Source organism: Capra hircus, chromosome 4, assembly GCF_001704415.2.
Source record: "Capra hircus breed San Clemente chromosome 4, ASM170441v1, whole genome shotgun sequence".
NCBI classification, from domain to species: Eukaryota; Metazoa; Chordata; class Mammalia; order Artiodactyla; family Bovidae; genus Capra; species Capra hircus.
The window spans coordinates 33,925,682-33,947,384 of record NC_030811.1 but is presented as its reverse complement, the minus strand read 5'-3'; positions in this window follow the sequence as shown (position 1 = coordinate 33,947,384).

The following is a 21,703-nucleotide window of genomic DNA, read 5'->3' as shown; positions in this document are numbered from 1 at the left end:
GGTAAGTCACAATGAAAAGGTAGTGAGGAAGAGATGGTGTTATGTGATGATACCCTCTCCCATTGATAGCAGCCTGCCCCTCCCAGTAGCACATGGCTAGGTTTTGCATCCTAAGTGAGATATCTGTATCATTCTGATGCTGCTGACACTTTGTACTTTCCCCAAGAGCTGACCTCTTTGAGCACTACCCCTTCACCAGAGCCAGACTTGGGAGCCCCCGAATGGTGGGAAGAAGCACCATATTTCTCTTTGTGGTTGTAGGTGTGGCAGTCTAGACCTTAGTGCACCTGTGAATCTGCCTAAGGCTGGTTCCAATTAGAATCCTCCCAAAAGAACCAAGCAAAAGCTCATGTTGCTGGTATTTTCCTCTTTGCTGTTCAGCAATTATTCATTGCATGCTAAGCCCTTGAATGAGTATTCTTCCAGAGCACCAGGAATGGCTCTGATGTCATGGGATTTATGTTTAAGGATACTTTTTCCCTGGTACAACCTCTTGACTTGAATGACATTATATACTCTTTGTCTCTTTCAGTGAGTGCTGTTTTACTAGCATCTAAAGTAAGAGTCTCCTCCAATACAGTAGAAATTATTGTGAATATATAGACTGTTTTCCTGAAAGTTTCATCTTTAGAAAAGCATCCAGGTGTGGATTTGGTTGAATGTCCTGTAAGTGATTTTTACCAGGTGACTCCTGCACAGTCAAGTAGAAAATTTCAAAGGAAGACCTAATATATGTTTCTGGAAATCTTCAGGATTCACTGAGTCTGAAACATATTGGTTTGCAACTCTGCTGTTTGCAGCTGACCAAAGCTATGTACAGAATTTTATCACCTTTAATAAATGTATATCCTCTCGTGATATAACCTTTGAAACTTGGTGTGATCCTTTCCCCCACAACATACATTTTCTTCCTACCTATTTAATAACACTTCATAATATCTATGATTTATTTTAGTGTTTGGTCAAATACTATATAAGGTACTTTAGTTTGATACAACAATTATAAGAGCTAACACGTATTGAGCATGGTATATGCTGAGTCCTCTATGTAAATATTTTATTTAATCCTCACTTCAACTCTATAGGGGTCTTCCCTGGTGGCTCAATGGTAAAGAATCCACATGTCAAAGCAGGAGACATGGGTTCAATTTCTGGCTCAAGAAGATTCCCTGGAGAAGGAAATAGCAACTCATTCCAGTATTCATGCCTGGAAAATCCAATGAACGAGGAGCCTGGCAGGCTGCAGTCCATGGGGTCACAAAAGAGTCAGACAAGACTTCGCACCTAAAACAACTCTGTGGGGTAGGTATGATTACCATTGCTCCTGTTTTATATATAATGAAACTGAAGCTTAGTGAGGTTATCTTACTCTTGTGAATGTTCACAGCTGGGAAATGTGGTCACTAGCTTTCTAACCTAGGCAGGGCAGCAATATACTCACACACATAACTGTCATACCATGCAGTCTCCCTTTCCATAGCCCCCTAATTACATTCGGAATCTCTAAGACTTTAATACAGATACAGTGTGCGTGCTCCAGCACTTTAACCTCTTCAGGTCATCACACTTTCTCCTATGCTAGAAGGTACCTGACAGTTAAGTATGCTCTGATTCATACCAGGCATGGTTCTACCCATTATACATTACCTCTACCATTGTAACCTGATCTTTTTTCTAACGCGTCTACCTTCATAGCATTGATGGAGAAGAAACTCCTCCCTCTTCAATACTGCTGATAAGGTCATTGTTAAAGTCTTAATATCCAGATTTGTGCATACCATGCAGAGTCAAGAGTCAGAGATAATTTCCCATAGAATTTTTCACACGAATGCTCCTCAAAGTGCAGTAGATCAGTTTTTTGTCTGTGAACTGTTTTGTTAGCTGTATGTAATGCAATAAGCAACTTGTGTCATAATGTAAACCATTGATGTCACTGTTTTAGTCTGTTTGGGGACTAAGGGGAGGAAAAGTTTGCCACCCCAAAATGTCTGTTTGACCTGCAAATTATTCTGCGCTGAAAACAATCAAGGCCCAAAAGATTCAGGAAGAAACTTTGATTTTCCTCTTAACTGCCTGATGAACACAGAGGCCCTGTTCCAGGATGGGAGCGATTAATGATTTTAGCCTTATGTAAGGTCCTAGGTTGAGTTTTAAGCACTTTGTAAGACATGGCCATAAGTAACTTCTATCACAATTCCGGATTGCCACGTTGGGTTAATACCCATTGGGTTTATTCCTTTACTTCACACAATCTCAGTAACTGTGGTGGTATTTAGAGGTAAAATGGGCAAGAGAAATGAATACCTCTATTGTGAACATTTTAGGAAAAGAAATGTAACTAAAAGCAAATTACAATGTTGAGTATGGGTATCAGCTTTATTCTACACTTTGATTCTTAACATTTAGTCAGCTTCCACATTATGAAAATTGACCACAGTCAACTTCCTGTGTAGACTAGATGAAGCCTAGCAAAGCCTCTTTGTTAAAATTTCTTTCTGTATCTCCTTGTCTTTGCATAGCCTAGCATACATCTGCTTATCAAACATTTGCTTTTCTTTCTCCATTTGACTCCCTCCCTTTGAGGTCCCAAACCATTATCTTCAACATATTTTGTCTATTGCAGAAGACAGTATTTCAAGATGATTTCAGCCATTTTGGTGAGTTACTCAGTTTTTCTGGGTCCCTCTCACATATATATGTTATTAAACATTTGTTTGATTTTCCCCCTATAAATCTGTTTCATGCCAATTTAATTTTTAGGCCATCTAGAAGGGTAGAAGAAAATTTCTTCCTCCCTGACAGCTGTTATAGCAAAATATCATAGACTGGGTAGATTATGAACAATATAAATTTATTTCTCACAATTTTAGAGGCTGGAAATCCAAGAACAAGATTTGGGAGACTTTGTGTCTGGTGAAAGTTCACTTATAGAGTTGTCTTTTTGCTACAACCTCACATAAACTAAAGGGACAAAGGAGTTTTCTCTTTTGTAAGGGCACCAATTCTGTTTATGAGGGCTCTTCCCTTGTAATTTCATCACCCCAAAGACCCCACTTCCTAATAGCATCACCTTCGGGGTTAGGATTTCAATATATCAATTTGGGGGAAAATAAGCATTCAGTCTGTTGCCATTACTAAGCACACTCTCTAGCTCCATTGACTGTTTTTTTCCATATTAAGGCTTTCTCAGGACTTCTCTGATGGCTCAGTTGTTAAGACTTCACCTTCCATAGCAAGGGGTGCAGGTTCAATCCCCAGTCAGGGAGCCAATATCCCACATGCCTCCTGGCCAAGAAACCAAAACATAAAACAGAAGCAAATTTGCAACAAATTCAATAAAGGCTTAAAAAAACTTTCCCAATAAAGGATCTAGTGAGTTTATTTGCATTCCCATGCAAGGTTTTTATCATGAACTGGCACTTATAAGGAATATGGCCCTATACTATGGTCTATGATTGTATAACTCTGCTTTGCACCTATCTCATTTTAACAGACCTCAAATGAGATTATATCAGGCATATGGCATTTTCTTTAGATTTAATCTCTTTCCTTTTGTCATCAATATATTCCCAAACACAATCTGGTGCTTCAAGTAGGCCAGAAATGTTCAAGCTGTTCCTACAACTTTTTATATGAGCAACTGGAAAATGACCAAATCTAAAACTCAATACAATGATCTTTGCTTTAACAATCAATACTAATAAAAAAAGCTACCCAGAAGAAGCTGGGAGTGAAGAGAAAATAAACTTGTAAGAAAATAGTATAAAATGACCAAAACCTTTAGGATAATCCATGCTGGACTTTCTCCTAAATAGTTGAAAAATGATACAAGCATCCTCTTTAGGTGAGAGTTACCATATGCATAATATGAGTTATTTATTGGAATGCAAGATAATTTGGAACTGTAAAGCTTTGCTAAAATAGCCTAACATGTTTTTGATATCTCAAAAGATATTTCAGCTTATTTTAAGTATCAAAAGTTCTCATTATAAACAATTCTTATTGCTCAAAACAGTGAAAGTTATCTTAGCTTCCTCATTTTTTTCTAATTCTGAAAGAACTGATTATATAGCCAATACCTAACTTAAAAACAGTTGATGCTTCCAAATTTATCCCTATTCAGTTGTTCTAAATTGTTGATATATTTTCCCTTTATAAAAAAGTTACAGACATCAGCCCACACCCAAATGGAGAAACAGGAACAAGTTCCATCCTTCCACTCAAAGCAACAAAAAAGTGAAAACATATGAAACCATGACTTGCAAGGCACTGACATCAGGTAACAAAAGACAATGATCCCTGAGAGATGGGAAATAATGAGATGAGCCCTATGACATTCTTGAGAGTTTCCAAACCATAGTGCAGGAAGGAAGAAAGCAGGTGGAGACTGGAAACTCCTTGAGTTGAGGAGATGAAACTGACCATCTGGAAAGAACAAAGCATCTGGAGTTCTCAGGAAAGAGCAGCAAAGGGAGAAACTTCAAACAGAGCGAGGATCATAAGTGATATGTAAGCTCTCCCCTGTAAGTATTCACCTGTGTGCTGAACTGTGATTTCAATGAGGAAATTACATGAGTCACAAAAGAACCACCCAAAATAACTAACAGTAACAATGCCCTATGGGGCTTTCCTGGTGGCTCAGTTCTAAAGAATATGCCAGCCAAACAAGAAACACAGGCTCGTTCCCTAGGTTAGGAAGATCCCCTGGAGAAGGAAATGGCAGCCCACTCCAGTATTCTTGCCTGGGAAATCCCATGGACAGAGAAGCCTGGCGGGCTACAGTCCATGGAGTCTCAAGAGTTGAACATAACTTAGTGACTAAACAAGAACGAAACAATGTCCAGTGCTCACACAAGGCAGGGCATAGGGCCTGTTGCCACCTCCCAAACTGAATAACTGTAAAAAATAGAGGGACAGTAAGTAGAGTACACACAAGATTTTTACCTTGAAGATGGAAAATGATCAGTCTAAAAATGAGTGCTGCTCTGGTCCATAAAAAAATCCTAAAAGTGACACCTGAAATAATCAATTTCTCAAGACATGTAACTACATCACAGAAAAATCTCAACAGTAGTTATACAAATACAAACATAAACTACATCCAACAATGTAAAGTTCACAATGCCCAGTGAAATTCCCAATGCCAATCAAAAATTCTCAGACATCCAAAGAAGCAAGAAGATATGACTCATAAAGAGGAAATCATTCCATTGGGTAGGACCAACCCAGAATTGACATCTATGTTAGAATTATCAAAGAGGAACACTAAAACAATTAAACTGTATTCCATGTATTCAAAAGGTATGTAGACATGGAAGATATTTAAAAATTTTAAAGACCCTCATAAATTTATAGAGATTAAAATTAAAAAGCTAGATAGAATAAATTGCAAAAAAATAATATACTGAGGACATGGCAATAGAAGCTATCAGAAATGAAGTATCTAGAGCAAAGGGACCCAGAAAAGAAGTGAAAAAGCATCAGTGAGCTGCGGAGCAATTTTAAGCAGCCTCAGTTCAGTTCAGTTCAGTTCAGTCGCTCAGTCATGTCCGACTCTTTGCGACCCCATGAATCGCAGCACACCAGGCCTCCCTGTCCATCACCAACTCCTGGAGTTCACTCAGACTCACGGCCATCGAGTCAGTGATGCCATCCAGCCATCTCATCCTCGGTCGTCCCCCTCTTCTCCTGCCCCCAATCCCTTCCAGCATCAAAGTCTTTTCCAATGAGTCAACTCTTCGCATGAGGTGCCCAAAAGTACTAGAGTTTCAGCTTTAGCATCATTCCTTCCAAAGAAATCCCAGGGTTGATCTCCTTCAGAATGGACTGGTTGGATCTCCTTGCAGTCCAAGGGACTCTCAAGAGTCTTCTCCAACACCACAATTCAAAAGCATTAATTCTTCGGCGCTCAGCCTTAAGCAGCCTAATATACACTTAATTGGAATCACAGAAGAAGAGGAGCTGGAGGGTGGAACTGATTAATTTTTCAAGAAATAATGCCTAAAAATAGTCAAAATTCGATGAAAATTATAACTGTATAAATTGAAGAATTCATAAGTCTGAGGTATGATATGCATGAAGAAAACTACCTCAGTCCATATTATAATTAAACTGCTTAAAACCTGTGAGAAACAAACAAAAAACAAAAAAAACTTAAAAGCAGTCAGGGAAAAAGATGACACTATGTAAGTGGAATAAAGATAAGGATTATAGCAAATTTGTCACCAGAAACAATGTAAGTGAAAAAGACAGTAGAGAAATATCTTTATTAGGCTGAAAGAAAAAAATGCAGGACATATCTTTAAAGAACAAAGGCTAAATAAAGACTTTCAATTATACAAAGGTTGAGAGAATTTATCACAAACACACATGCATAATAAGACATGTTAAGAAAGACCTTCAGGCAGAAAAGAATGATGCCAGAAGGAAATCTGATCTACACAAGGAATGAAGAGCACCAGAAAATACATAACCTCATATGTATTTGGGTAAAAGATGAGGAAGCTTTGTGTGATTATGTAAAGCTCTTTAGAAGATATTGTTTAAACAAAAGTAGAAACCAGGTATCATGGACTTTATAACAAATATAAAAGTAAAATGTAGGTCAGTGTTAGTTCAAAGGCTGGTGCAGAAGAAATGGAAGTACATTATAAGATTCGTATAGGTGTACGCCTGCTCAGTCATGTCCAGCTCTGCGACCCCATGGCCTGTAGCCCATCAGGCTCCTCTCTATGAAAATTTCCCAGGCAAGAATACTGGAGTGGGTTGCCATTCTACTCCAGAGGATCTTCCTGACCCAGGGATTGAACCCCCATCTCTTGAGTCTCCTGTATTGGCAGATGGATTCTTCACCACGGTACCACCTGGAAATCCCATAAGGTTCTTATACTATTGATTAAGTGCTATAGTATCATTTGAAGGTAGACCGTAATGAGCTAAACTTGTATACTATAACCTTTAAAGCTGCCACTAAAATTAACAAAGATTTACAGCCATTCAGCCAAGGGAATAATTAAAATTAAATCATGAAAAGTATTCAGTTAATCCCTAAGAAGGCAGAAAATGTTGGAAAAGGGAATAAAAAACTGGTGGAAGAAACAGAAATCAAGTAGCAAAATGATAAATGTAAACAAAAGCATATGAACAAACACAAAATATGTAAATGGTCTAAACACCCAATTAACAGGCAGAGATTTTTCCAACAGGATAAATAAACAAGACATAATACTATGCTGCTTATAAGAAATGCACTTCAAATAAAAAAAAAAACACAAATTACAGGTATAAGGATGTTAAAAGATTTACTGTGTTAACACTAATCAAAAGAAAGCTGAAATCAATATATTTATATCAGAAAAAGTAAATTTCAGAACAAAGAATACTACCAGATACAGAAAAAGGTCATTTCCTATTGGTAAATAGGTCAATTCATGAAGCAGATATAATAATCCCAGACATTTATACAAATAGTAAGAGAACTTCAAACTGCATGGAATGAAAAACAAAACTTCAATGAGAAATACACAAAGACACAACAGTAGATTTCCATTTAAAAATTAAGTTTTTTGTTACAAACCTTTCCACAGAGAAAACTCTGGGCACAGATAGTTTCACTGGTGAATTTTCCCAAACATTGAAGGAAGAGTTAACATTATACACAAACTCTTCCAGAAAATTGATAATGAGTGAATACTTCCCAATTATTCAAAATAAGGCCAGTATTACTCTGATACCAAAACCAGACATAAATATAACAGAAATCACAGAAGGTAGCCCTCATGAGCATAGCTGAAAAAATCCTCAGCAAAATAATAATAATTAAAAAAAGATACCACAAAAATAAGGATAATACTTGTTAATCAAGTAGAGTTTATTCCAGAAATACAAGGTTGATTTAACATTCAAAAATCCATCAGTGTTATTGCCCATATCACCAAACAAAAGAGAAAATAACAGGATAATCTCAGTAAGACTCAGGAAAAGTATTTGAAAAAAGGCACCATCCATTCCTGATTTTTTTAAATTTATTTATTTTAATTGCAGGCTAACTACTTTACAATATTCTAGTGATTTTTGCTATACATTTTTAAAATTTAAATTTATTTATTTTAATTAGAGGCTAATTACTTTACAATATTGTATTGGTTCTGCCACATATCAACATGAATCTGCCACGGGCGTACACATGTACCCCATCCTGAACCCCCCTCCCACATCCCTCCCCATACCATCCCTCCGGGTCATCCCAGTGCACCAGCCCCAAGGATCCTGTATCGAACCTGGACTGGCGATTCATTTCTCATATGATATTATACATATTTCCATGACATTCCCCCAAATCATCCCACTCTCTCCCTCTCCCACGGAGTCCAAAAGACTGTTCTATACATCTGTGTCTCTTTTGCTGTCTCACATACAGGGTTATCGTTTGCCATACATTGACATGAATCAGCCATGGGTGTACATGTGTTCCCCATCCTGAACCCCCTCCCACCTCCCTCCCCATCCCATCCCTCAGGGTCATCCCAGTGCACCAGCCCTGAGTGCCCTGTCTCATGCATTGAACCTGGACTGGAGATTATTTCACATATGGCAATATACATCTTTCAATGCTATTCTCTCAAATCATCCCACCCTCACTTTCTCCTACAGAGTCCAAAAGTCTGTTCTTTACATCTGTGTCTCTTTTGCTCTCTCTCATACAGGGTCATCGTTACCATCTTTCTAAATTCTATATATATGCGTTAATATACTGCATTGGTGTTTTTCTTTCTGATTTACTTCACTCTGTATAATAGGCTCCAGTTTCATCCACTTCATTAGAACTGATTCAAATGCATTCTTTTTAATAGCTGAGTAATATTCCATTGGTATACGTACCACAGCTTTCTTATCCATTCGTCTGCTGATGGACATCTAGGTTGTTTCCATGTCCTGGCTATTATAAACAGTGCTGCAATGAACATTGGGGTACACGTGTCTCTTTCAATTCTGGTTTCCTCGGTGTGTATGCCCAGCAGTGGGATTGCTGGGTCATATGGCAGTTCTATTTCCAGTTTTTTAAGGAATCTCCACACTGTTCTCCATAGTGGCTGTACTAGTTTGCATTCCCACCAACAGTGTAAGAGGGTTCCCTTTTCTCCACACCCTCTCCAGCATTTATTGTTTGTAGACTTTTTGATAGCCATTCTGACTGGCGTGAGATAGTTACTAATTTTTAAAGAAATCTCTTAGCAAAGAAGGAATAGAAGGAAACTTCTATAACATGTTACACATGGCAGTTAAGTTTCCAGGGTAACCCATAAATCTATTTCATTCTTGTATAAATTGTTATATCTATGTAACTGTAAAGAATTGGAAGCAACACTTTTGAAATCTATAGCCTGGGATTTTAGTTACACACACTCCATGGAACCAGGATGCCTTGGGAGTAAGCTGGCTGCTAGCCCAGCAAGCCTGGGCTTGGGTATAGAACTCAATCACACTAAAATGTAAATAATCAGTCTTGACTCTGTTAAGGGGCTGATGAAAGAAGACCATGAAGCATTTTAAAAAGATGGAAGAGGCAGTTGGAATTACCTACCTTTTTTAATCCTGTAGGGCTTTTATTGTCCATCTGTGTCCGAGAATAAAGGCATGATGTTAACAGCGTTGATAAACCCATGGGAGAAGAGAACATAGCGGAGGAGTTTTCCAGGCTATGCCTGAACTTGAATGGACTAACAGAGACATCTCGATCTGAATGAGGGGAGAGGGTTCTATCACAGGATTTTCAGACCATTAACCAAACCAATTTATGTACTCACTGTAGCCCGAGGCCAAAGCTGATTGTTCAAGGCCTGTGCTTTCCTGCAGAATCAATCTTGTCTCAAAGTTCAGAAACCTAAATAGAAGGAATCATACTATTTAGCTCTCAATAAAGGCAATCCAGATCCTTCAGACTCCACAGATTTAGCCCAAAATGACAGCAGAAGAAACTACGAAAGTATATTTTCTGTTCCTTTCTCTCGAGTAGTACCTATATGGGAGTATGTCATCCACACCCTTACCCCACACACATGTAAGACCATTTCTGCTTCAGCCCTGGAATCTCATGCTGTCTAACCTTATCACTCCTCCCCAGGAATCCCCTCTCCACTCCTCCTCTCTCCCCTGCTGGCCTGGGTGGTGAGAAATTGCGGGTACATCCTCCATGTACAACAGACAGGTAGATTTCTGGATTCTACAGAGGAGATCGGGGAAAGGAAGGACAAGGCAAGTGCAAGATGATAGCTTGCTTGTAAAAGAGGAAGAAAGTCATCTGCTTCATCTCCTGATGGAGCCAGTCCTGTTGACAGGCTTCAGTTCTGAACAGATCATTAAACACTGTCCACAGAACTACTTAAGAAATTTCATTGCTAGAGAAGCAAAGAGCTCTCAGGGGATGGATGCTAGGTGCCATCCCACACCTCCCTCCTTTCCTTCCTTCCCTAATTACCGAGTATCTTCTCTATGTCAAGTGCTGTGACACGTTCTAGGGATGCAATGACAAGTGCAACATACTTTGAAGAACTTGAAGTCGAAATAGAGGCAAATAGATATGCTCGCATGTACAGGCAATGAACAGTTTGTAATATGACAACTGAATATGTTATAAGAAGCAATTATGTCAAGAGAAAGAGATTGGACCAAAAACAAGCAAATTCATACTAAAATGATTCTTAAGATATAAATAATTCTTAAAAGAATGAACGAATTTTTAATAGCCAAAAGTGGTTCAGTGACTGCTTGGGGATGGAGTCAAACGGGAGAGGGAAAGCAGTAAAGAAAGAGACCAAGCTAAAAAATAAATAAATACACAAGAAAAGTTTCAGGTGTGATGAATGTACTCATTACCCTGATTCTGATGTTGATTTCATGGGTACACATATATATCAAAGCTCATTGAAATGTTTACTTTAAACATGTGCAATTTAGTGTATGCCAAACTTCAATAAAGCTGTGAAAAACATATTACAGGGTACAGTGTGGACATAAAGGAAAGAATGGTCATTTTTTTCTCCTGCAGAGGATGAGACCTTCTGCAGAAGCCTCTTAAAAAGATATTGCTACAAGCACAATCTCGTTCTCTGTATTAGACAGGGTCCCTACCTCATGTGTTTCTCACAAGGAACAGGGCGCAATCAAATTTTGTAACATAGGAAGAGAGCAATAAAAGGACTGGATACAAAGGTACAAGAAAGATATGGAGAAAAACCTTAGAGATAGTGCAGCTCCCCCTGGGTAGTAGCGCAGGAGACAAGAACTCCTCCTAGACTGGAAGTAGAGAGGAGGAGAGTGGTTTCTAGAACCTGGGGAGAAGGTGTACCACAAAGAGAGATGCTTGAAACGGAGCTGAGACCTTAGAGCCAACATCCAAACTGCATGGACTGTTAGGGAGGGAGTAGATGAATGAAGATCCTAACGACTCTCCTCCTTCCCTTTCATTCCCTACCAGGGCTTCCTGTTGGCCAACACTAAGCAAAAGCCAGAGAATAAGGAGGCATCCATACAGACAAGACTCCTCCATCTCAGAGCAGTGGGGAGAAAGGAATCTGAAAAGCAAATAGATGACAGCCAACATAGTCTCCATTACAGTCTGCTTTTTCTTTTTTTGATCCAGGCTCAAAAGATGGCAAATGATACAGAACTAACAAAATCATGTTTTTCCTCCAAAAAAACCCAATGATTATTTCAGAAAGTTACTTATCACTATTAACCTTAGTTTTTGCTCTGATTGGATAATCTCAGATCCTGCGTTTGGAAGAATGATGTGGAGAGCATGCATCTGATAGCCAGAGCCTTATGTCAGGAGCTGATAAGCCCACGGACCAAATATGGCCCACCATCTGGGTTTGTACCACCCACAAGGTTAAGATGGTTTCAACATTTTTAAATGGTTGAAAAAACATGAAGAGAAGAAAAATATTTTGTTATATATGGAAATTACATGAATACTTCCTTTCTGACATTTTTAGTCTCTTTCCTGGACTCTTTACTTCTATCAATATCCTTTACTTTAAAAAAAAAAAAAATAGAGCATCTATTGTCCTAACAGCCTTTCTGGCTACCTTTTCATCTCCCTTATTTTTTAACATCAAAATCACCACTTGCACAGTTATGTAATATATCTAGAGCTATTTGGGGAACTTGTGTTATTTCTATATCTGTAAATTCCTATAAATTTCAGTATCCACAAATAAAGCTTTTCTTAAACCAGGTATGCCCACAATTTACTTTATTATCTGCAGCAGGTTTTGCAGTCAGTACCAGTGTTGAGTAACTGTCTACAAAACATAAAACCTTTACTCCCTGGCCTTTTACAGAAAATGTCTGATGACCCTTACCTTATACTAAAGAAGTTGGAGATTTGGAGACAGATTTGCCTGATTTACTTGAAACCAGACCCCAATTCTACTAGTACTTGAACGTGTCATCCTGACATATTTCTCAATTTCTGTGAATCTTAGTTTCTTTTCAAGACAAAGGAGAAAATAATGTCAACTCCATAGAGACAGTTGAGTATTAAGGCATAGAACAGACGTACCAAGCTAGAGAAGGAAATGGCATCCCACCGCAGTATTCTTGAATGGAGAATCCCATTGAGAGAGAAGCCTGGTGGACTACTGTCCATGGGGTTGCAAAGAATCAAACATGACTGAGTGCCTAACACAAAGTGGTACACAAAGTACCAAGCACAGAGACTAATGGACTGTCTCAGGTGGCTCACTGGGTAAAGAACCTGCCTGCCAATGCAGGATTCACAGGAGATGCTAGTCTGAGCCCTGGGTGGGGAAGATCCCCTGGAGGAGGAAATGGCAACCCAACCCAATATTCTTGCCTAGAGAATTCCATGGACAGACAAGCCTGGAGGGCTACAGTCCATAGGGTTACAAAGAGTTGACACGACTGAGAACATATGCACAAGGACTAATACACAGAGGAAATTATTCCTCTCCGTAAAAGAATAATAAAAGCAAAAAACCATGCAACATTAAGTAACACAGGTCTTCTTGTACCTTTTTGTATATATATATATTTTTTTACTTCACCATATACTAAACGTATTTCTATCTTGTCATCATTCCATCTAGAGTCAGAGGGTTCAGTTCAGTTCAGTTCAGTCGCTCAGTCATGTCCGACTCTTTGCGACCCCATGAATCGCAGCACGCCAGGCTTTCCTGTCCATCACCAACTCCCGGAGTTCACTCAGACTCAAGTCCATCGAGTCCGTGATGCCATCCAGCCATCTCATCCTCTGTCGTCCCCTTCTCCTCCTGCCCCCAATCCCTCCCAGCATCAGAGTCTTTTCCAATGAGTCAACTCTTCTCATGAGGTGGCCAAAGTACTGGAGTTTCAGCTTCACCATCATTCCTTCCAAAGAAATCCCAGGGCTGATCTCCTTCAGAATGGACGGGTTGGATCTCCTTGCAGTCCAAGGGACTCTCAAGAGTCTTCTCCAACATCACAGTTCAAAAGCATCAATTCTTCAGTGCTCAGCTTTCTTCACAGTCCAACTCTCACATCCATACATGACCACAGGAAAAACCATAGCCTTGACTAGACGGACCTTAGTCAGCAAATGTCTCTGCTTTTGAATACACTGTCTAGGTTGGTCATAACTTTTCTCCCAAGGAGTAAGCGTCTTTTAATTTCATGGCTGCAGTCACCATCTGCAGTGATTTTGGAGCCCCCCAAAATTAAGCCTGACACTATTTCCACTGTTTCCCCATCTATTTCCCATGAAGTGATGGGACCGGATGCCATGATCTTCGTTTTCTGAATGTTGAGCTTTAAGCCAACTTTTTCACTCTCCTCTTTTACTTTCATCAAGAGGCTTTTTAGTTCCTCTTCACTTTCTGCCATAAGGGTGGTATCATCTGCATATCTGAGGTTATTGATATTTCTCCTGGCAATCTTGATTCCAGCTTGTGCTTCTTCCAGTTCAGCGTTTCTCATGATGTACTCTGCATAGAAGTTAAATAAGCAGGGTGACAATATACAGCCTTGACGTACTCCTTTTCCTATTTGGAACCAGTCTGTTGTTCCATGTCCAGTTCTAACTGTTGCTTCCTGACCTGCATACAGATTTTTCAAGAGGCAGGTCAGGTGGTCTGGTATTCCCATCTCTTTCAGAATTTTCCAGTTTATTGTGATCCACACAGTCAAAGGCTTTGGCATAGACAATAAAGCAGAAATAGATGTTTTTCTGGAACTCTCCTGCTTTTTCCATGATCCAGCGGATGTTGGCAATTTGATCTCTGGTTCCTCTGCCTTTTCTAAAACCAGCTTGATCATCTGGAAGTTCACGGTTCACGTATTGCTGAAGCCTGGCTTAGAGAATTTTGAGGGCCTTTACTTCTTATCTAAAGCTAATCTCTTGCCAGTAAACCAAAATTACATCCCATTCCAAGACACTTATATGATAGTTACTAATCTCTAGTGTGTTTAGCAGGTATTAAGATACAGATCCCTGAGCTTTTTGAAGAATCTGAATTTTAAAATTACCTTAAGAAACATTGATGTAAGATTCTATCCTTTCTCTCTCTCCCTCCCTCTCCCTCCCCCTCATACAACAAGATACACACAAATACTTCCTTTCTAGCATTTTCAGTCTTTTTCATGGACTCTTTCCTTCTATCAATATCCTTTATTTATCTTAAAAAAGAAAAAAAAGATTAGAGCATCTATTGTCCTAATAGCCTTTCTGGCTACCTTTTCATCTTTCTTATTTTTTTACCATCAAAATCACCACATGTGATTACGATATATAACACATCTGAAGCTATTTGGAGAAACTGCATGCTTTGTGTATCTGTAAATTCCTGTGCCATCGCTCACTTTCCATCTATTCCTTCCTTTCCTGCTTCCTTTGCTAGCTCCTTTTCGTCTTCTCTCCATCAGCAGAGCTTTCCTCATTTCACGCCCACACAGCCCCTCAGAGCAATCTTTAAGGAACATGAAAGCAGCAGGCTAACAAGCTTTCACCAGAGGCATTGGAGTTGTATTCAGTGTTTCAGGACATGGTTCTTAGGTGTTGGGTTTGATGGAACTCAAGTGTTAATGTCCATTGTCCCCTGGCTGAGCTAACAGAGAGAAGAGCTAGACAGAGAACACAAATAGAAAAGGAAAAGATATAAAGATATACCATCTTTATTACCAATAAAGCTGATTGTGGAGAATGTGGGTTATGTCAGCATCCAAGGGGAAGGTTTGCAGTACTGAACTGTACACTTAGACAGATTTACACACCCCGTCACAGGCATTGCTGGGAAACATCAGAAATGGGAAAGAACCCTCCAGACAGGGGTAATTGATTAACAATGTTCTGTTAGTTTCAGGTGTACAGCAAAGTGATCCAGTTATAGACATACATGGATCTATTGTTTTTCAAATTCTTTTCCCATTTAGGTTATTACACAATCCTGAGCAGCATTCCCGGTGCTATACAGTAGGTCCCTGTTGGTTATCTGTATTAAATACAGCAGTGTGCACACGTCAGTCCCCAAATCCCAATCTATCATCACCTCTACCTAATTTTAGTCATCACTGAAGAACAAATTGACAATGTGGAAATGGCAACATTGGGGAGAGGCTACAGTGCTACACAAGACTTGGTAACAACAATTATTACCAAGTAACAGTAAGGTGTGGGAAGGGAAAGTTCTACTTTTATTTTAGAAAATATATTTTAAAAATTTAGGGCAAAAACAGGCTGTTATAAAAAGATTGGCTCTGTGATAACAGGAATAATCTGGAATGGGCTGGAGGGAAAGAATTTTAACAAAGTAATCACTTTAAAATGCCCTACAATCGTCAGGAGGGAAGCAAGTAAAGACACCTTCTAAAAGGAACTAGAACAAGCCATGGAATGTGGGCAAATGACCAAGACTAATCCAAAGATTAGTGTGAACTTGTATGAATAGTATCAGGAAGACTGAAGCCCTCACTGAACAGGATGAGGCTCATGGCTTGTTCCAAGTAAAAAGAAAGAGGAATAGTCTCAGGGCTTAAGATGTAATGTTAGCAAATAAGAAAGAAAAGGCAATTGACTCAATATCACTCTTGGGCAAGCCATTTTATTTCTCGGTGACACAATTTTCTGCTTCCTCAAGTGAAAAGGTGCTGGACACCGAGATCCCATCAAATTAATTTTGTTTCTAGTTGTTCATAACAGAGAATGATCTTCAAGCTAGGAAGGGGAGTGTACATACTTTCCTTAGGACAGTGAGAAAATGCAGGCTGAATTAATAAATGGCACACTAAAGTAAGGCATGCCATTTTGACTTCATTTCTGCTGATATGTTGAGAGGAAAATGTCATTGACATAAAGTTTCTTTTTCTCACTTTTTAATTATTTTAAACTTTTAATTTTGTATTGGAGTACAGCAGATTAACAAACAATGCTGTGACTGTCTCAAGTGAACAGAGAAAAGACTCAGCCATACAGACACATATATGAATTCTTCCCCAAACTCCCCTCCCATCCAGGTTGCCACACAACATTGAGCAGAGTTCATTTGCTATACAGTAGACCCTTGTTCGTTACCCATTTTAAGTATGGCAGTGTGTACACGTCCGTCCCAAACTCCCTAACTATCCCTCCAGCAATCATAAATTTGTTCTCTAAGTCTTTGAGTCTCTTTTTGTTTTCTAAGTTTCAGTAAGTTCATTTCAGTCATACCTGACTGTTTGCGACCCCATGGACTGCAGCACACCAGGCTTCCCTGTCTATCACCAACTGCCAGAACTTGCTCAAACTCATGTCCATTGAGTTGGTGATGCCATCCAACCACCTCATCCTCTGTTATCCCTTTCTCTTTCTGCCTTCAATCTTTTCCCAGCATCAGGGTCTTTCCAATGAGTTAGTTCTTTGCAACAGGTGGCCAAAGTATTGGAGTTTCAGCTTCAGCATCACTCCTTCCAGTGAATATTCAGGACTAATTTCCTTTAGGATGGACTGGTTTGATCTCCTTGCAGTTCAAGGGACTTTCAAGAGTCTTCTCCAACACCACAGTTCAAAAGCATCAATTCTTTGGTGCTCAGTTTTCTTTATAGTCCAACTCTCACATCCATATAAGACCACTGGAAAAACCATAGCTTTGACTAGATGGACTTTTGTCAGCAAAGTAATGTCTCTTTGTAAGTTTATTTGCATTTCTTTTTGGATTCCAACAAAAGGGATGTCATATGATATTTCTCATTCTCTGACTTACTTCACTCAATATGACAATCTCTTGGTCCATTCACGTTGTTGCAAATGGCATTATATCATCCTTTTTAAAGGCTGAGTAATATTCTATTGTATATATAATGGACACATCTTCTTTTTCCATTCCTCTGTTTATGGACATTTAGGTTGCTTCCATGTGTTAGCTATCATAAACAGTGTTGCAATGAACATTGGGGTGCATGTATTTTTTCAGATTGTGGTTTTTTTCCTGGATATCTGCCCAGGAGTGGGATTGCAGGGTCATATGGTAGTTCTACTTTTAGTTTTTTAAGGAAACTCATAGTGACTGTACCAATTTACATTCCAACCAATAGTGTAAGGAGGGTTTCCTTATCTCCACAGTCTCTCCAGCATTTACTGCTTGTGGATTTTTGATGATAGCCATTCTTGTTGGTGTGAAGAGATATCTCATTATGATTTTGATTTGCATTTCTGTGATCACTCACCTAGAGCCAGACATCCTGGAATGTGAAGCCAAGTGGGCCTTACAAAGCATCACTACGAACAAAGCTAGTGGAGGTGATGGAATTCCAGTGGAGCTATTTCAAATCCTGAAAGAGGATGCTGTGAAAGTGCTGCACTCAATATGTCAGAAAATTTGAAAAACTCAGCAGTGGCCACAGGACTGGAAAGGTCAGTTTTCATTCCAATCCCAAAGAAAGGCAATGCCAAAGAATGCTCAAACTACCACACAATTGCACTAATCTCACACACTAGTAAAGTAATGCTCAAAATTCTCCAAGCCAGGCTTCAGCAATACATGAACAGTGAACTTCCAGATGTTCAAGCTGGTTTTAGAAAAGGCAGAGGAACCAGAGATCAAATTGCCAACATCCGCTGGATCATGGAAAAAGCAAGAGAGTTCCAGAAAAACATCTATTTCTGCTTTATTGACTATGCCAAAGCCTTTGACTGTGTGGATCACAATAAACTGGGGAAAATTCTGAAAGAGATGGGAATACCAGACCACCTGACCTGCCTCTTGAGAAACCTATATGCAGGTCAGGAAGCAACAGTTAGAACTGAACATGGAACAAGAGACTGGTTCCAGACAGGAAAAGGAGTATGTCAAGGCTGTATATTGTTACCCTGCTTATCTAACCTCTATGCAGAGTACATAATGAGAAACACTGGGCTGGAAGAAGCACAAGCTGGAATCAAGATTAACTGGGAGAAATGTCAATAACCTCAGATATGCAGATGACACCACCCTTATGGCAGAAAGTGAAGAGGAACTAAAAAGCCTCTTGATCAAAGTAAAAGAGGAGAGTGAAAAAGTTGGCTTAAAGCTCAACATTCAGAAAATGAAGATCATGGCATCTGGTCCCATCACTTCATGGGAAATAGATGGGGAAACAGTGGAAACAGTGTCAGACTTTATTTTTGGGGGCTCCAAAATCACTGCAGATGGTGACTGCAGCCATGAAATTAAAAGATGCTTACTCCTTGGAAGAAAAGTTATGACCAACCTAGATAGCATGTTGAAAAGCAGAGACACTACTTTGCCAACAAAGGTCCGTCTAGTCAAGGCTATGGTTTTTCCAGTGGTCATGTATGGATGAGAGAGTTGGACTGTGAAGGAAGCTGAGTGCCGAAGAATTGGTGCTTTTGAACTGTGGTGTTGGAGAAGACTCTTGAGAGTCCCTTGGACTGCAAGGAGATCCAACCAGTCCATTCTGAAGGAGATCAGCCCTGGGATTTCTTTAGAAGGAATGATGCTAAAGCTGAAACTGCAGTAGTTTGGCCACCTCATGCGAAGAGTTGACTCATTGGAAAAGACTCTGGTGCTGGGAGGGATTGGGGACAGGAGGAGAAGGGGACGACAGAAGATGAGATGGTTGGATGGCCTCACTGACTCAACAGACGTGAGTCTGAGTGAACTCCAGGAGTTGGTAATGGACAGGGAGGCCTGGCGTGCTGTGATTCATGGGGTCGCAAAGAGTCGGACACGACTGAGCGACTGAACTGAACTGAGTAATTAGCTGATATAAAGTTCTTGATTTCAATGATGTGTGTAGTGAATCTTCCAATGATATGATTTTGGATAAAAACAATTTGCAGGTAGAGAGGAAAATAAGAATGAAATTAAATATGTAGAACAGCAACAGTGTGTATCTTTACCATCCTAACTATGTGACCTTGAAAACATTAGTAAATTTCTTTGGGTCTGTTTCTTAATTGGTTAAAAAATTAAGCACAGGAGATGATTTATTCTGAGCTGATTGCCTACTCTAAAATTCAAAGATTCTAAAGTTCAACTAATTTGATGTCTGTATATAAGGAGACTAGCAAACTACAAGAAGACCTGGGTTTTGCACAGTTCAGAATTTTTACCATAGACAGATGAAGATATTGAAGGTTTGCTTACGTAATTTACAGATGACAGTAACCTGGATTGGATGTAGTGCAGAAACAGGATTCAAAATAGAGTCTTAAGAGATTGAGTCTTATAGATTGCTTTTGTATTCAAATGAGAAAATCTAATTTAGTAGCAGTTTATATGTGTGAAAAAGAAAGGCTGTTTATTCGCTTAGTCATGTCTGACATTTTTGGGACTCTATGGACTGTAGCCCACCAGGCTCCTCTGACAATGGGATTCTGCAGGGAAGAATACCAGAGGAGTTGCCACTTTCTTCTCCAGGGATCTTCTCAACCCCAGAGATCGAACCTATGTCTCCTGCATTGACAGGTACATTCTTTACCTCTGAGCCACCAGGAAGAAATAGTACCTAGTGCCTCAAATTTAGTATGAACCAACCGTGTAACATGAATATGTATATGCATGTGTGGGGGGTGGTGAGAGAGAGACAATAGCACCATATTGTCAATATATAGCAAGAGCCTTTAAAAATCGCATTGCTGTTGTTGTTCAGTCATTCAGTCATTCTGATTCTTTGCAACCCCATGGACTACAGTACACCAGGCTTCCCTGTCTCACTGTCTCCCTGAGTTTGCTCAAATTCATGTCCGTTGAGTCGATGATGCCATCCAACCATCTCATCCTCTGTCATCCCCTTCTCCTCCTGGCTTCAATCTTTTCCCAGTATCAGGGTCTTTTCCAGTGAGTCAGTTCTTTGCATCATGTGGCCAAAGTATTGGAGCTTCAGCTTCAGCATCAGTCCTTCCAATGAATATTCAGGGTTGATTTTTCCTTGCTGTCCAAGGGACTCTCAAGAGTCTTTGGTGCATCAGTTCTTCGGTGCTCAGCCTTCTTTATGGTCCAACTCTCACAGGTGTACATGACTACTGGAAAAACCATAGCCTTGACTATACAGACCTTTGTCAGCAAAGTGGTATCTCTGCTTTTTAATATGCTGTCAAGGTTTGTCATAGCTTTTCTTCCAAGGAGCAAGCATCTTTTAATTTCATGCCTTCAGTCACTGTCTGCAGTGATTCTGGAGCCCAAGAAAGTAAAGTCTGTCATAGTTCATTCTAAGGAGGCAATAAGGAACATATTCTTCATTGCCTCCTTAGAAGTAAATCATCTCTTCCCATTCATCCTTTACCCCTAGATTACTCAGCACTAATGAACCTCACCCTCTTAGCTCTGATAACCCAAAGACCTTCATCTCCAATCCACTTAATCCATCAACTGCTCCTCATGTTGGTGTTTCCCACTATCCTGCACTGCTCTACCATGAAGCTTTTAAACTCTGAAATTCCAATTGCATTGTCAAATTTCTAAACATGGTCTATCAGTGCCTCTAATCTAACATGATTAGTACGAAAGTCCTCTTATCCAAACTTGTTCGTTGCTTGGTTTTTCATATTTCTGTTAACAGTACCATGACTGGCTTATTAGCTGATGTTGATAAGCTTTAAGTCATCACTCTCCAAAGTTTAAATGCTCCTTCTTCACCATACTTCATTATCCACTTTCTGAACAATAACGATAGCACTTTAATTCAATTCTTTCTTTCTTCTTCACATTGTAACAAATCGTTCCCAGTGCTCTCAGATTAGTCTTCCCAATGCCTCCCTCTGATCCTGAAAAGCCTTGACTTACTGAAAAGCCTTGCTGACTCTTTTTCTGACTAAGTAGAAACTAAATCTTACAGTTTGTTACACAAAACTTTTGGTAAAGTGCCCCTCATCTGTCTTTTCCAGCATGATTTCCAACAACTTCATAAATCAGCCCTTTGCTTCAATCTGTTCTACCCAAATAATTTGATGCTTCTCAGTTCAGTTCAGTTCAGTTCAGTCGCTCAGTCGTGTCCAACTCTTTGCGACCCCGTGAATCGCAGCACGCCAGGTCTTCCTGTCCATCACCAACTCCTGGAGTTCACTCAGACTCACGTCCATTGAGTCAGTGATGCCATCCAGCCATCTCATCCTGTGTCAACCCCTTCTCCTCCTGCCCCCAATCCCACCCAGCATCAGAGTCTTTTCCAATGAGTCAACTCTTTGCATGAGGTGGCCAAAGTACTGGAGTTTCAGCTTCAGCATCATTCC